The sequence below is a fragment of the Macaca nemestrina genome, chromosome 20 (genome assembly GCF_043159975.1).
Source record: "Macaca nemestrina isolate mMacNem1 chromosome 20, mMacNem.hap1, whole genome shotgun sequence".
NCBI classification, from domain to species: domain Eukaryota; kingdom Metazoa; phylum Chordata; class Mammalia; order Primates; family Cercopithecidae; genus Macaca; species Macaca nemestrina.
In genome coordinates, this window is record NC_092144.1 from 9,061,234 (window position 1) to 9,071,396 (window position 10,163).

The window sequence follows — 10,163 nt, forward strand, 5'->3', positions numbered from 1 at the left end:
TGGAGATGGCTCACACCCCTTACCCTGCCCCTTTGTCTTGTATCCAATAAATATCAGCACAGCCTGGCATTCGGGGCCACTACTGGTCTCCGCTTCTTGGTGGTAGTGGTCCCCCGGGCCCAGCTGTCTTTTCTTTTATCTCTTTGTCTTGTGTCTTTGTTTCTACAATCTCTAGTCTCCGCACACGGGGAGAAAAACCCACCGACCCTGTGGGACTGGACCCTACACCATTCTCTATTAAAAAATGTGTGTGTGTGTGTATAGCTTTTTTGTATATATCTCCTCATGTTCCTAGAGCCTTTCCACAATTCTTCCATATTGATAAACCTGCCAGTCCATGGCATGGTCTACCTCTTCTATTCAGTCATGCTTTCCATAGGCCTTTATTTCTTCATTCTTTATTTATGTATTTATTTGAGATGGAGTCTCACTCTGTCACCCAGGCTGGAGTACAGTGGCGCCACCTGGGCTCACTGCAAGCTCCGCCTCCCAAGTTCAAGCAATTCTTCTGCCTCAGTCTCCCGAGTAGCTGGGATTACAGGTGCCCACCACCACACCCAGCTAATTTTTTGTATATTTAGTAGAGACGGGGCTTCCCCATGTTAGCCAGGATGATCTTGATCTCCTGACCTAGTGATCCGCCTGCCTTGGCCTCCCAAAGTGCTGGGATTACAGGTGTGAGCCACCACGCCTGGCCAAAAACAAGTATTTCTATTATTTTTCTGACCTTACCACATGGGCCAGGACCACATTTCCTACATTATAAAATAGCATTGACACCAGACATTCTCCCCAGGTTTATTCAGAAATGTAATCCCAATAAAAACATTAAAAGTTTTCTGGAGTTAGGTACATTGATACTAAAGTTTATGTGGAAGAACAAACATCTGATAATAACCAAGAAAAGAAAAACAAAAGCAATGATGAGCAACAGACGTTAAAACATACTATTGACAGTTTTCACACAAGGCAAATAATTAAATTATATTAAAATAAGACATACTATAAAGCCTCTATAATTAAAACTATGTGGTACTAGCACATGAAGCAGAAACAAACTAATATCTAAAAGTAGACCCAAGAACACGTAGAAATTTGGTTCATAAATGTATTTTGCCAAGTGCGGTGGCTCATGCCTGTAAACCTAGCAATTTGGGAGACCAAGGCAGGAGGATCACTTGAGGTCAGGAGTTCAAACCCAGCCTGCCCAACATGGTGAAACCCTGTCTCTATTTAAAATACAAAAAAAATTTAGCCAAGCGTGGCCAGGCGTGGGGGCTCATGTCTGTAATCCCAGGCCGAGGCAGGCGGATCACAAGGTAAAGAGATCGAGACCATCCTGGCCAACTTGGTGAAACCCCGTCTCTACTAAAAATACAAAAATTAGCGGGGTGTGGTGGCGGGCGCCTGTAATCCAGCTACTCAGGAGGCTGAGGTAGGAGAATCGCTTGAACCCGGGAGGCAGAGGTTGCAGGAGATCGCTCCCCTGCACTCCAGCCTGGCGATACAGCAAGAATCCATCTCAAAAAAAAAAAAAAAAAAAAAATTTAGCCAAGCATTGTGGTGGGCGCCTGTAAGCCCAGGTACTCCAGAGGCTGAGGCAAGAGAATTGCTCAAACCTGGGAGGCAGAGGTTGCAGTGAGCCTAGATTGCGCCATTGCACTAGAGCCTGGGCAACAGAGCGAGACTCCATCTCAAAAAAAAAAAAGAAAAGGCCGAGTGTGTTGGCTGACACCTGTAATTCCAGCACTTTTGGAGGCAGAGGTGGGTGGATCACCTGAGGTCACAAGCTAGAGACCAGCCTGACTAACATGGAGAAGCCCTGTCTCTACTAAAAATACAAAATTAGCCAGACATGGTGGCACATGCCTATAATCCCAGGTACTCGGGAGGCTGAGGCAGGAGAATAGCTTGAACCCAGGAGGCGGAGACTGCGGTGAGTGGAGATCGTGACATTGCACTCCAGCCAGGGCAATAAGAGCGAAATTCCATCTGAAAAAAAAAAAAAATGGCATTTCAGATAAATGGGACAAAAAATGCCATTTGTAATAAAAGGTCTAAGATAGCTGGTTAGCTATCTGAGAAAAGATGAAATTAAATCCATACTTCACAGCATATACAAGAATAAACTCCAAATGGACTAGGGATCTAAATGTAAAGAATAAAACCATACATGCATTTAGGGTGTTCAAGTGATTTCTTGGCTGAGTGAGGAAAAAGATGTGACCACAAGGCGGCAGTAGCACACAAGCTTTATTTGGGATGTGCTTTGACAGGTTACCAGTGGGGGAGGTAGCAAACAGCAAGAGAGTATCCACAGGCTTCTTCTACCTGTGGGTCGCTCCTTAGAAAGGATGGAAAGGAAGAGAGACTCCCAGAGGAGAAGGGGAATCAAAGAGGGGGCTTATAATGACTAAATGACGATACTCACCAGACTGGCAGCATATCTTCCAGTTAAAAAGCTCTGAAGGATAAGTCTGGCCAACATGGTGAAACTCCGTCTCTACTAAAAATACAAAAATTACTTGGGTATGGTGGCAGGTGCCTATAATCCCAGCTGCTTGGGAGGGTGAGGCAGGAGAATCACTTGAACCCAGGAGGTGGAGGCTGCAGTGAGCCGAGATTGTGTCACTGCACTCCAGCCTGGGTGACAGAGCAAGACCCTGTATCCAAAAAAAAAAAAAAAAAAAAAAAAAAGCTCTGAAGGACAGCAGGGGTATGGGGTTTTCATAGCCCTGAAATTATCTTATCTATGGCTATCAGATATTGGACATAATTTCAGAGACTACAAAGCAGGCACACTTGAAATGACTCTCAACAGTTTTGGATATATATGCCAAAGTGAAATATCTGGATCACATAGTAATTCTGTTTAATCGTTTTTGTTTGTTTGTTTTTGTTTTTGAGACAGGGTCTCACTCTGTTGTCTAGGCTGGAATGCAGTGATGTGATCATGGCTTACTGCGGCCCTCAACTTACTGGGCTCAGGTAATCCTCCCACCTCAGCCTCCCAGGTAGCAGGGATTACAGGTGCATGCCACCACCATCCTTGGCTGAATTAAAAAAATTTTTTTTGCAAAGACCAGATCTCACCATATGCCCAGGCTGGTCTTGAAGTCCTAGCCTCAAGGAATCCCCTTGAGATTTTCATGATGTTTACTGACATATTAATTCTTTGAAGAGAAATTTTGAATTTATATTCAACAACTTCCTCCTCTTGCTTTTTTTTTTTTTTTAACGACTTTCTCTTCAAATTTATTTAACATGTCTTGACTGAGTTGTTCTGCTTGATTTTCCGAAAGAAGAAGCTTCTCTGGATAAGGTGGAGGATAGTTAAAGGAAGTTTTAGTAAGTGCTGTTTCTATGAACCTCTGCACCAACGTACGGATGCATGGTGTGACACAGCACTTGACAAAAATAAGTACCCCCATTACAGCTATGAGGGAGGTAAGAATTTAGGCTATTATTCCTTTCCATTTACAGAACCATTTTTCCATTTACAGAACCATATTCTGTAAAGGGGTCATTTACCCCTGAGATGCTGGCCAACTCATTGGATAGAGCAGTCAGACCTTGCAATGCCTTTGTTATACTTCATTAGGGGCGGTGTCGTTTGGGATGAAGGTGCAACTTTGAGTTTTCGTTTGTTTGTTTTTGAGACGGAGTCTTGCTCTGTCGCCCAGGCTGGAGTGCACTGGCGCGATCTCGGCTCACTGCAAGCTCTGCCTCCCGGTTCACGCCATTCTCCTGCCTCAGCCTCCCGAGTAGCTGGGACTGCAGGCGCCCGCCACCACCCCCGGCTAATTTTTATTTTATTTTATTTTATTTGTATTTTCAGTAGAGACGGGGTTTCACCGTGTTAGCCAGGATGGTCTTGATCTCCTGACCTCGTGATCTGCCCACCTCAGCCTCCCAAAGTGCTGGAATTACAGGCTTCAGCCACTGCGCCTGGCCGCAATATTTAGTTTTAATCATGAGGCAAACTCCTCCTCTTTCTGCTAATATCATGTCTAAGGCTATCCTATTTTCCCAAACCATCTGGCTAGTAGCCCCCAATTGCTCAGCTATTCCTTTAACAGCATCTCTAGTGTAGTTAATAAATCACTGTTGGTTGTAATAGATGTAGTTTATCCAATCTACACTTTTATTATTTATTTATTTATTTATTTGCTTTATTTTTATTTTTATTTTTATTTATTTTTTTTTTTTGAGACGGAGTCTCGCTCTCTCGCCCAGGCTGGAGGGCAGTGGCCGGATCTCAGCTCACTGCAAGCTCTGCCTCCCGGGTTTACGCCATTCTCCTGCCTCAGCCTCCCAAGTAGCTGGGACTACAGGCGCCCACCACCTCGCCCGGCTAGTTTTTTGTATTTTTTTAGTAGAGATGGGGTTTCACTGTGTTACAGGATGGTCTCGATCTCTTGACCTCGTGATCTGCCCGTCTCAGCCTCCCAAAGTGCTGGGATTACAGGCTTGAGCCACCGCGCCTGGCCTTATTTATTTATTTTTTGAGACGGAGTCTCGCTCTGTCACCCAGGCTGGAGTCCAGTGGCTCCATCTTGGCTCACTGCAAGCTCTGCCTCCTTGGTTCATGCCCTTCTCCTGCCTCAGCCTCCTGAGTAGCTGGGACTACAGGCGCCCACCACCTCGCCCAGCTAATTTTCTTTTTAATCCAATCTACATTTTTATTAACTGTCACCTACCAAAATATTGACTCAAATCCTGCAGCTATTTGATTTCTGGTTTTAATTGATCTGATATTCCCCGTGGGACTCCAGTTGCATCTAAATAGCCCCAAAAATCGAAAGACCTGTAAGGGGCCGGGCGCAGTGGCTCAGGCCTGTAATCCCAGCACTTTGGGAGGCCAAGGTGGGCTGATCTTGAGGTCAGGAGATCGAGACCATCCTGGCTAACATGCTGAAACCTTGTCTCTACTAAAAATACAAAAAATTAGCTAGGCGTGGTGGTGGACACCAGCTACTCGGGAGGCTGTAGTAGTCCCAGCTACTCGGGAGGCTGAGGCAGGAGAATGGCAGTAAACCCGGGAGGTGAAGCTTGCAGTGAGTGGAGATTGCGCCACTGCACTCCAGCCTGGGCAACAGACCGAGACTCCGTCTCAAAAAAAAAAAAAAAAAGACCAAAGACCTATAAGGGGCCTCTCTTACTTTACGATGTCTTATCTTTCCTTCCTCTGGTTGATGAAATGCCAGGGTGAAAGGGATAACCAATTGGACTAAAGCACAAGTGCCACTCCAGTTATTGGGCAGACTGTCCAGTAAAGGTCCACCACAATACCACCACACATCCACTCGGGGATGAACAAGGGCTGACTGATTGATAAGCTCTTGAAAGTTCTTAAGCTCACTGTACCCCTTCAGGTCGCCAAGGAACACTAAGTTTCCTCCCTGTCATAAGAGACACGAAGTGAACTTAACGTTGGGAGATGGAAGCTGGATGGCCCTCAGGGGCTGACCCGCATGGTGGTGACCTTCGGGATATAGCAGAGAGAGAGCTTGGCACGACTTGTTACCCTAGGCTGTAGAATCCTGGAAAAAGCTACCATGCAGCCCATGCCCGGTCTATTGGAGGACCACCCTAGTGGAAAGGGGACAGTCTGGGCCTCTGGCCTGCCGTGCGCACCAGCATAACAATTGCTTTTGTTTAACATGCGGATGGAATATTTGATCCCTTTCAACCAGGCATTTACATCTTGGTATCCTGTCTCGATTGCCAAAGTTTAAGTCTTTAACTTCTACCATCACTATCTTGGCCTTGTTAGATGAAGGAGGAACAATGGTTCCATTGTGAGAGGTTTTGGAAAACAGCTTAGAGGCGGGTGCAGGTGGGGGGGGATCAAATAAACGCATTTCAAAGAATCCAATAGGGTCTGACCTTGAAACTTCAGCCCCTATACCATAAAACCGACTTAGAGAAGGGAACTGGCTTAGAAAAGGGGGAGAACTTTGGTGGCTCGAAATAATAACCTGTATATGGTTGCACTGGTTTAGCTGACAGTGGGGCCGGGGGGGTGAGGCACTGTCCCTTTAGTAAAATGAATGTACGGTTTTAGGAAATTACAAAAACTGGTTGGGGCAGTCCATCCTTGCTCTTTGGTGGTCCACAGAATGTTGGACCAACTACCGCATAAAAGCTCCACATAGGGGGGTGGGGTGGCAAGACTCCTGGTTGCCACTGGGGTGTTTATCGAAATCTCCCCGGATTAAATGGTCCTAATTCACTAATGCCCAGTCTGAGGAGAGCCAGGATGGACAGAGGTACTTTTCTGAATTAGAGAGCTGTCTTTGACTTGACAAATCCCCACAGGGTATAACAAGGCAAGCATTAAATGCAACAGTTTGAGGTGAAATTGACTTGGTTATGTTAATAACTAGATGGTCAGCAGCAGAGTGAGGAAAGAAGAAAGAGTAATAGAATAGATGAAGGAGAATTAAATTCTTCTTAGCTTTAGTTTGGTGGGGTTTTCCCCTGGGACTACGGCCCACCACTCTGGAGGCGGCGGCGCTTTCTTGACTCCAATGTGATGAGTCCATCCTCTCTCTGCCGTCCGGACTGAGGTTCCAGTAGTGAGGAGCACCGAATAACGACATTCCCAGGCTGGCTCAAGCTTCTCCTCTTTCCAGCTCTTGGTGAGGATGTGATCCCCAGGCTGATGTTGCACCAGGAACTCCAAGGGCAGCGCCTGTGCTAATAGAACTTTAGTTTTAAGAGAAGAGAAAAATAGAAGATAGACCAAGTATATAATTTTTAAGGAATTGATCTTTTGTTTCAAAGGTAGGAAAATCAGCAGTGGAGTGCAAATAAGGTAACCCGTAAAGCATCTCATAAGGAGAAAGACCAACGTCTTTCCGTGGTGCAGTTTGAATTATCAGCAGGGCGATAGGAAGACACTTGGTCCATGGCAATCGAGTCTCTAAGACTAATTTGGTTAAGTGGTTCTTTAGAGTCTGATTCATTCTTTCTACTCTCCCTGATGAGGGTGGGTGCCAGTGAGTATGGTGTTCCCATTTCATGTCTAATATTTGGGATAGCTTTTTAATAATGTGTGCAGTGAAATGAGTTCCATTGTCTGAGTCAATATTTTCTATTAGTCCAAACCTGGGTGTTATATTTTCAATTAGGGCCTTAACTACATTACTAGCTGTTGCATTTGATTTTTTTTTGATAGTTTTTTTTTTTTTTTTTTTTTTTGAGACGGAGTCTCGCTGTGTCTCCCAGGCTGGAGTGCAGTGGCGTGATCTCGGCTCACTGCAAGCTCCGCCTCCCGGGTTCACGCCATTCTCCCGCCTCAGCCTCCCAAGTAGCTGAGACTACAGGCGCCCGCCACCACGCCCGGCTAGTTTTTTGTATTTTTAGTAGAGACAGGGTTTCACCATGTTAGCCAGGATAGTCTCGATCTCCTGACCTCGTGATCCACCCGCCTCGGCCTCCCAAAGTGCTGGGATTACAGGCTTGAGCCACCGCGCCCGGCCTAGCTGTTGCATTTGAAAAGGGGACAGCTTCGACCCAGTGAGTGAGGTGGTCTACTATCACTAGTAAATATTTTGGATGACCTATTTATTGGAGGCATTTCTGTGTAATCAACTTGGATACTTTGGGATGACCTTAAGCCTGGACTCCTTCCTCCGAGAGATAATCTTTTTATAGTTTGTTTATCAGTTTTCTTACATACTAAGCAACTATCTGCAAACTGGCCAGGGTACAAATTCCCATACAACCATAAACTGCGTCACACGTAGCCTGGGGCCCCCAATGGGTCCCCTGATGTAGTTGGGATAAGATTTCCCTCATAAGGGGTTTAGACAACATTTCTCTCTGGTCTAATTGCATCCACTTTCCTTCTGAATTCTCTTTAGCGTCTATTTTTATTAGTTTCTCTTTTATGGTGGAAGAGAAAATGGGGATTATGGTAGGAGGAGGGAGGTAGGGAGTTAAGTGAAAAATAATGCATTTCAGAAGACACAGCAGCCTGCTTGGCCACCTGATCTGCTAGGTTATTTCCTCGACTTTCAAAAGAGGCTTTTCTGGTGTCCGGGAACATAGACAATAGCTATTTCTTCCTGCAACTTAATATGATTCAATACTTGGGTGATCAACTCCTTGTGAACAAGGTCTTGACCTTTACTATTAATGAGACCTTGTTCAGTTCAAATTTTTCCAAATGTATGAGCCACTTCAAAGTGTACTTAGAATCGGTGAGGATGGTTCCCTCCTGGTCCTGTAAGGACTTTAAGGCTTGGCTGAGTGCAAACAGCTCACACGTTTGAGCAGACCAACTGTTGGGCAATTTTTCTGACTCTATTTCTATGAGAGTTTCTCCATCAATCACTGAATACCCATTGTGTCTTTTTCCCTCAAGCACACAGGAGGAACCACCTATGAATAAGTGCTGTACAGTCCAGAAGGGGGTTTCTCCTAGATCTGGTTGAACCTTTGTATTGTAATCAATTAAATCTAAACTTGTGTGTTTCCTCCTTAGATTTCAATTCCCTGTTAGGAAACCTGCTGGGTTGAGTGAATTATCAGTGGTCAATGTTAAATCATCCTTTTTTTTTTTTTTGGAGTCTCGCTCTGTCACCAGGCTGCAGTGCAGTGGTGCCATCTCGTCTCACTGCAACCTCCAACTCCCAGGTTCAAGCGATCCTTCTCCTTCAGCCTCCCAAGTACCTGGGACTATAGGTGTGTGCCACCACGCCCAGCTAATTTTTGTATTTTTAGTAGAGATGGGGTTTCACCATGTTGGCCAGGATGGTCTCGATCTATTGACCTTGTGATCCACCCGCCTCGGCCTCCCAAAGTGCTGTGATTACAGGCATGAGCCACCACACCTGGCCATAAATCATCCTTTTCCAACAGAATGGCCTCATACTTTAAGATTCTTGAGTCAGTAAGCCATCTCCCTGCTCTGTGGTTAAGATAGTTCTAACTTGGTGAGGCGTGCTTACTGTCAGTTTTCTTCCAAAGGTTAACTTTCTGTGTTCCTTGACTAGTATTGCTGTAGCCACGATGGACTGGATGCATCGAGGCCGTCCACAAGTGACTGGGTCTGAGACCTTTGATAGGAAGGCTACATACAGGCTGCTGGCGGTCTCCATGTTCTTGAGTCAGCACTCCTAGAGCTATCCCTCTGTCCACATTAACAAAAAGGCGGAATGGCTTTTCTAGGGAGGGTAAGGCTAAAACAGGGGCAGTTATGAGCCTTTCCTTCAGCTTCTCGACTTGATCAACTTCCTCAGATGTCCACAGGAGACAGTTAGGCTTCTCCTGAGCAAGTTTCTCATATAACAGTTTATTGTGCAGTGCATACGAGTCAATCCATAAGCGGCAGTATCCGACTAACCCTAAACATTTCCTGAGTCCTTGTTTAGTTTGAGGCAAGGGTAGGCACATGATTCTCTCAATTCGTTCAGGCCCTATTCCTCGCTTGCCTGCACTTATTAAGTGGCCTAAATACTTAACTTCGGGCTCTGCACACTGAAGTCTTCTTTTTGAGACTCGTAGTCCCTCAAACTACAGATGATTAAGAATATGTATAGAAGGCCGGGCGCGGTGGCTCAAGCCTGTAATCCCAGCACTTTGGGAGGCCGAGGCGGGAGGATCACAAGGTCAGGAGATCGAGACCACAGTGAAACCCCGTCTCTACTAAAAATACAAAAAATTAGCCGGGCGCGGTGGCGGGCGCCTGTAGTCCCAGCTACTCAGGAGGCTGAGGCAGGAGAATGGCGGGAACCCGGGAGGCGGAGCTTGCAGTGAGCCGAGATCGCGCCACTGCACTCCAGCCTGGGCAACAGCGTGAGACTCCGTCTCAAAAAAAAAAAAAAAAAAAAAAAAAAAAAAAAAGAATATGTATAGAGAAGTCAGTTACCTTCAATATATCTTCACCAGATACAAGGATGTGGTCAATGTACTGAAGAAGGCATATTTGTTCTGGGATGACAACTTTTTCTATGCTTGTTCTAAAATTTGATCAAAAAGATTAGGGGAGTCTGTGAACCCTTGGGGCAAGACTGTCCATCGATATTGTTGTTTCCGCCCTGAGTGGGGATCTTCCCATTCAAAAGCAAATCTATCTCAGCTATCTCCAGCCAGGGGACACGCCGAAAAAGCATCCTTCAAATCTATTACAGTAAACAATTGATGATTGTATG